The 6,951-nt window shown below is 52.3% G+C and overlaps 1 long non-coding RNA gene across 1 annotated transcript; it reads left to right on the top strand.

The window, feature by feature from the left end:
- Positions 1–4,863: 4,863 nt before the first annotated feature.
- On the top strand, positions 4,864–6,056 carry LOC135326449 (uncharacterized). The gene is made up of 3 exons (XR_010386839.1): positions 4,864–4,930; positions 5,191–5,283; positions 5,993–6,056. It is a non-coding gene; the product is annotated as an uncharacterized LOC135326449 (long non-coding RNA).
- Positions 6,057–6,951: the final 895 nt, after the last annotated feature.

Genomic DNA, 6,951 nt, shown 5'->3' with positions numbered 1-6,951 from the left:
GAAATATGCACAAAAATGTATTTCCATACACAGAAAAAGAAATTTTCCAGAAAATATGTTTACAATTTTATCTTTATTCACTGTCATATGAAAATTACAGTCACATAAGGTTGTCTTCTTGTAATCTATTGAGAAATACTCTATCTCCAGGGTATGGCATAAGCCTCTTTTTCTGAGGGCATCGACATCATGGCAGAAAAGAAAGAAAGAAAAGAGCCCATCAGCCCAGGTGACCACTCCATCTCCGGTCGCTGGAAAATGCCAATTGAACAGAAAAGGAGGTGTGAGAAGACGCGCAGATACCGTCCATACTCCTGACCACTCCAGAAGTAAGACCCACGAACGACTGACTGAGCGAGATGGGGAAAAGTGGCTTTGTGGGAGGGCAAGGAGCCTGCTCCTGAGCCCGTGCCCACCTCTGGTGCCATCCCCCAAGGGAGGGACTGCCTGGGACACCAGCCCGCAGCGGTCAGCAGACGTCTGTGAGGTGTGCGTGGGACGTGGGGGTGTCACAATGGCCTTGGCTGCCCGCCCGGGCGTCTGGGGAGGTGGGGTCTTCAGTGGCTTGCTCCTTCACCTGTGAGGAGGTAGCTGGAGCGAGCACTGCTGTCCGGAAGGAATTCCTTCTGAGATGAAGAGATTACGATTGTGGTGGGGTAAGGGCCACTCCTCAGTTCTTTATGGCAGGCCCACAGAGCTCCTCCCGTTCGGGGCTGTCCTCTGCTCGATTTCTAAATGCCTGATCTCGACCTGGATCCTCCTGCTGTGAACTTCTCACCCAAGGAACTCATCCACAAAATCCCTCGGAGGGAAGGGAAAGGAAGCAACCAAGGCAGAGTCGTTTTTCTGCTGTGTCTCCTCGGCACACTGCAGACAACTTTGATGCCATCTACCAGACGTCAGGCCTGCCTGCCTGAATCTGGTGGCTCCAATACGCCCACCTTTGGCTGGGTAATAGAGGCACCTGCTGCAAACCAGCTGGTCTTCTGGTGTTAGCAGTGAGGGGAGGAATTTCCCTGAAGGCTGGGGAGCCGTTTGACCCTGCCTGATGCTAGTACCTGAGGGCAGGTAATCCTCAGCTTGTTTCCTTCCAGGTCGCTTGACTAAAAGAGCTTCCCGGGTGAGACCTGAGGAGCCTGAGGATGGAGGCGTGGATGCAGAGTCTCCTCCTGCAGCCACCAACACCTTGCCTGGCTCTGTGGTCTCCTTTCTGTGCCAACTGCAGGAAAATGAGGTAAGGGAGTGGCAGTTTCAGTGGATTCCGCCTGAATTCAAGCACTTGGATTCCGAACGTGCCTGGCTCAGGCACCAGGGGATGTGCTCTTGCCACATGGTAAATGCACTCTCCTGCAAACACCGCATCACAGAAATGCAATTTTTGCCAGTCATTAGGAGACAATGCTACTGCACATCATCCTTTCTCACAGAAGGCAGGAGTGCAGTAGAGGACACGGCCAACCTTCTGGTCATTTGCTCTCCCCAGGCTTCCTCCTTTTGTCGACATATTCTCTGAAAACTTCCTGAGCGCAGCAGTAGTCCTACACCCACCCTAAGCCCCCGGCCACCTCTCTGTCTGGGCTGCTGTCTGCGGCTCCGACCATGCTTTGATCTTTGTCGACTTCTCAAAGACAGTGAAACATAAACATAATTTGAGAACCAATCTGTGCAGGGAAGGCAGATCTCCCGGTATGATCCACAAAAGTTACCCCAGGAACTTCCCTAAGGAGCCGGGGGAAGCCTGTGAGTCAGGCCCTACCAAGGAAGTCTGGAAATGCCATTGTCCCGTGTATTCCTTTTGCCCCCGGCACTTTGTTTGGTCTAGAGGAGCTATGAGCTCTTTGGGGCAGCAACTGTGTGGTTGCAGAATATCCAGCAGAGTGGAGGGAGCTGTGAAGTTGGGGAGATCCTTACCAGAGCAATGGGTGGATCCTCCGTTTGGCGAAACACTTCCTTGTGAGGCTGGTCACTCAGCTACTTTCTAGGACTAGATCCTCGAAATGGAGCTGTCTGCATGATGCCGTTTGGGAAGGCTGTACGGACCAAGTGCTCTACGACATCCTGGTCATCAAGGAGAAAGAAGTTCAGATGTTCCCTGTTCTGATTTGTCCTCAGGGTAATCGGGTAGAAATTTACCAGGAACTGGGGAGAATCCTCCAGGAAGATGGCGACCATTTGGAGAGAGATCTGTTAAGCCAATTAATAACATTGGCTTCAAGGGATTTGAGAGTGGCAAGCTTGTTCTCTTCGAAACTAGTCAAAGCATCCTGCCTAGAGCCCTGTTGTCTGGAAAGCTATAGCATGACACCAAAGATCTCCCCTTTGCCTTAAGAACCAATGACAGTCCCCAGATCCCACTATGGGAGACTCTTCCTCAGGGCAGCTGACTCCTTGAGGGAAAGGGCCATATCCAGCCAAGCTCTTGAGCAGGTGCAACCTCTGAAGTAGCTGCCCTGTGTAAAGTGGCACTGGGCCTTTGGCTGCAGCTGAGGCAAGCAGGCCCACGACTGCTGTAACAAGCATGTCTGTGCTGAAGGGAAAGGCTCCAGGCAGGGAGGCAGAAACTCAGCCTGCTTCCACACGGTTGGCCATTGGATTACCGTTCTTAGGTAGTCATCCTGCTTTGAGGAAGAGGCATGGCGAAGTGCCAGTCCCTTCCCTGCTGTACCCAATATTCCATCTGGCCTTCTGTGTGGAGCGTGTTCGTTGCTGGAGCCTTCTGGGAGCTTCTCTGTTCCTATTCTCCCGCTGTCACAAAGGGAAGGGAGAGGCAGCAGTAGCACAGAAGGGCAAATGGTCAAACTCTTTCTTGACCAACAAGTTTAGGACTGCTGAACTGCTTACCTTTCACAAAGGGGCAAAGCGGTGGCAGCCAAACAAGGCAGGGAATATTTATCACTGATGGATCTCTCTGGAGAGATGACGTTTCTCTCACTCTTCCCTTCAACATGGAAATGTAGAGCTGAAGTCATACAGCCATCGTTGGCTAGTTCCATCTGCCCCGCTGCCTCAGTCTTTCCTGTGTTGATGGTTTTCCTTCATGGTCCTTTTGTAGGGTGTAACGGATGTCGTGCAAAGAGCAGCAAGTGACATCCTGGTCTCCCTGGCCCGCTCTCACTTCCTACAAGTCATGGAAGAGCTACAGCGTCATCTGAAGCCTGTGGAGGATATCCCTCAGGAATTTGTTTTTATAACCCTCAGCAAACTGGCCACGAGCTATGGTACGGCAACTTGGGCTGCATGCTTTGGTGCTGGCTTCTTTGAGCAGCGGGAGAAGGGTTTCGGTTGTTGGAATATGGGAGGGCTACAGGGTTATGGCTTCCACATCTTTTGCTGCCTGGGAGCAGTCGGAAGTGGTGGCTTTGTCCCCTGAGCTAAGTGCCCTAAGGATGGGACCGTGGGAAGACCCAGCCTAGCGGAGTTCTGCTCCACTCTGCTTCCAGTCCCACCCTGAAGGGCTTCCCTGCTCCCATCCCTCGGGGAAGGGCACCCTTGCTGAACAGCTTTCCTGACAGCAGGTTGTTTGCTTTCCCTCTGCCCTTCTCTGCAGCACTGAGCTGCATCCCGTTTCTGGAAATGACCTGGAATGTCATGTACACCATGCTGGGGCGAGTACAGAGCAGCAGGATGAAGCAAGCCTTCTGTGCTGGTAAGTGTCCACCTCTAGTGCCAGGGCTGCACTGGGATGCAGAGGGAAGGGGAAGTTAGTGAGCGGCAGTCGGCACCCAAGTCTCTTCTCTCTCAAGCTGCTACTGCAGGTTCTGAACCTCTAGGGAGCTCCAGCCCTTTAAAGCTCCAAACAGTCTGTACAACATAAAAGAATGTCTAAAGCTCAGGAGATGGCTGTGGCCAGGAAGGGAATGGAGTTGTTGGAGTTTTACTACTCAGCTAATTTTACTACTCAACAGCTAATCTTGGAGGGGGGAAAAAGGACTAGCAGGAACAAGGAGGAGAAGAGGGAGGAGAGAAACAGCTTAGCATTTCAAGGAAGGCATTTTCAAACATTTCACGCCTGCCCCAGAACCCAAAACTGCTCTGGAGCTAAGTGCTGATGAGCATGGGACGGCAGTTTGAGACAGGCTGGAGTGATAATGCAAACTCTTCTCTCTGGGACATACTTGACAGAGTGACCTTTCTCCCCATCTTTCATGCAGTTCTGGAAACGTGGTCGAAAGGGGTGACTGTTTACTTCCAAGACTGGGCAAAGTGCTCCTTCCCTCGAATAGGGGAAGCCCAGCTTTGTGAGAAGACATACCCTTTCTTCTGCTACGTGGTCAGAAACTGGCTGGACTGTGAAGAGAAGGAGGTGAGACTGGCTGCCTTTGTGGCCCTTTAGCAGCAGCAGCTGCAATGCTGGAGTTCACCTGTCTTTCTGGGGAACAGTGGTGTCACGTCAGGAGAAGTGCTTTCCAGGGAGGAAGCAGGTCGTTGAGGCGTTGTCTAGAGCTGGGAGCCTGCTGCAGCTCGACAGTGTGGAAATGCTGTGGGCCAACAGGCAGTGTGCCTGGAGTCCCACTTTGCAGCCTCGCGATGAACTAGTGAGGCCAGGCCGGGTCTGGAGAACCGCCGCTGGGAACCAGCCAAATTCCAGTGGCCTTTGAGCCCCAAGGGTCTTGGGTTTAGAAGAGGGGAAATGTTCTCTCTCTTCTCGAGCAAGACCGTTTCCTCCAGAGGAAGCTGGGAAATGGCCGTCTTTGGGAAGGGGGAAGTTTGTGTCTGGGGGATGCTGCCTCCTAGAGCAGAGCTTCAGTCGGAGCAAACAAAGGTCTTCTGTCTTCCTTGTGTGCAGCTCAAGGAGGACATCATCAGGGCTGTGGCAGCTATGATGGGCCTCCTCCTTCATCAGGAAGAGTATCAAGGGCATGTGTGCGACCAGCTCTGCTGGCTCTTGGACCAGTATGAAGAGGTCCAAGATGGTTTTCACGTGACCAAGGTGAGGTGTCTGGCAAGATACGATGTGGCTGCATGGGTCAGGGTGAGTGTGTGCTGGGATCAGGGAGCTGTGGGAGTTCCTGGAGGAGCTGGGAACCTGTTAGAGAAGAAGCCAAGACAGTCGCACACAGATGGAGGGGGAGGCTTGATACTGCCTGTTTTTTCAGGGCAGAGAACAGCCAACTGTGGAGGCATGCTGTCCTGTGTTAATGAGCTGCTCTCACTCACAAGCCACCCTCTCGTTTTCACTTTTTCTTGTAGCGTCTCAGGCATTTCTTGGAAGCTGTGGAGAAAACTGAGCCCTTTATCCCCAGGGAAAGAGTTTTTATCATCTGCATTGTTGTGCACAACCAGGTAAGCAGGGGCTGAACATCTTGCACTTCCCTCTGGGTTAGCAGGTCTGCCTCTGGTTGGCAGGAAAGACCCATGGGGTGGCAGGGCAGAGTTTCCCTCCTTTGGGCTTTTCTCATACCTTGCAGTCAGGTCCATACAGCTGTTGAGGCCCCCATTCCGGCCAGGTGCCCACGGACTTTTCCAGGGCTGCTTTGCCTGGTTCCAGGGACAGCTCAGTTCACAAAGGAGTTTCCTGCTCGGGCAGAGAGCAGGAGGAATCTGGAGCCCAGAGAGCTGAAGCTGAGCCTTGGAATCCCAGCCAGCCCTTGTATCCTAACGGCCTTTTGCTGCTGCGGAACTGACTGGAACTCAAAGGTTGCTCTTGCCTCTAGGGCGTAGCCTTTGTTTTGGCTGTGGGTCCCCTGTCGTAGGCTCAAACTCCCTCTGGAGCGTTAGAGTGGAGCTGACAAGACGCTCAGGAAGGTGTTCATCTCTGACTCCAGGATCTAGAAGCTGTCTGTCAGAGCACAAGCTCATCTCTGGCCTCTCCGTAGAGTTCCAGAGAGACAGAAGGGTGGGGGGGAAGCAGAAGACAGCTTTGAGAGGACAGAGCACTGTCCTTCTTGAATGGCATCTTTCCCTGTGAGTCCCCAGGGAGACAAGACCTCATAGGAGCGATTCTTTTCAGTCTCTCTCAAGACTGATCCTAAAACGTACCTCATTCCCACAGCTCTCGGATGTGACCAAGAAGCACCGCATTGGCCATAAAACAGAGCTGTGCCACTGCATGCTGCTACTAGGTAAGGAGAAAACAGAATTTGGCTGTGGTTTCTTTGAAACTCTCCTGCAAAGCTCTGCAATGGGAGAAGAGCTTGATTGTTAACCTAGAACATGATTTCTTCCCTCCAGCCCGAAGCTTCCCTGAGGAGACCATGGAGTTTCTGTACTCACAACTGGAGGCTGAGAACGAGGCTTCTAGAATAGCAGCCCTGTCTCTGCTGAGATTCTTTGTTCATTGTGACTGTAAGTAACACTAGGAAGAAAATAGGAGGAATGATGTACTTTGGCTGAGGGACTACGAGCAGAAACAGCCAAGAGCTGAAGCCATGAACTGCCAGAGCCTGATCAGAGGAGGTGTTCAGGCTGTGCAGTTGGGCTGTGGTAGACCAGACTCCTCTGCAACCTGAGTGCACAAGAAGTGCACACTCCCTGAGGTATCTCAGAAGTCGCCCGAGTCCCCTTCAGCTCTGAGAAACAGGCCAGCAGCCTTGTCAAAATCCATGGAGGGCACACGCTTAGTGTGGACCAAGCACCTTACCATGTTTCAGCTGAGAAAGGGTGAAGCACAGAAATGCGTGGGTGCTTACAAAGACTATGTTACCCAAATGAATTGTAGTCTCCAACCGTATCAAACCCAGCCGAGCAGTCTGTCTGGATAGTTATTGACCACGCTTCGTCAGGGGTGACAGCTGAAGCTCAGTAACACTCCGAGCATAAAGAGTAGTGAATTCCAGTGTGGATCCCATTTTTCTAACTCTCTGTGTTAGGCAGTCCCTGTTGCTCCTGGCTTCTGCTGCTTCCCCTGAAGTCAGATTTTGGCCCCGTGCTTTCTGTCTAGCTGTCCATGAGAAAGCAGAGACATTTTGACAGTGCTCTTTTGGAGGGGTGGGCTCTGCCTCAACGTACCTG

This window comes from Dromaius novaehollandiae, unplaced genomic scaffold (assembly GCF_036370855.1).
Source record: "Dromaius novaehollandiae isolate bDroNov1 unplaced genomic scaffold, bDroNov1.hap1 HAP1_SCAFFOLD_64, whole genome shotgun sequence".
Lineage (NCBI taxonomy): Eukaryota > Metazoa > Chordata > Aves > Casuariiformes > Dromaiidae > Dromaius > Dromaius novaehollandiae.
Note: the sequence above shows the minus strand (reverse complement) of the source record. Positions and strands in the feature narration are given on the sequence as shown.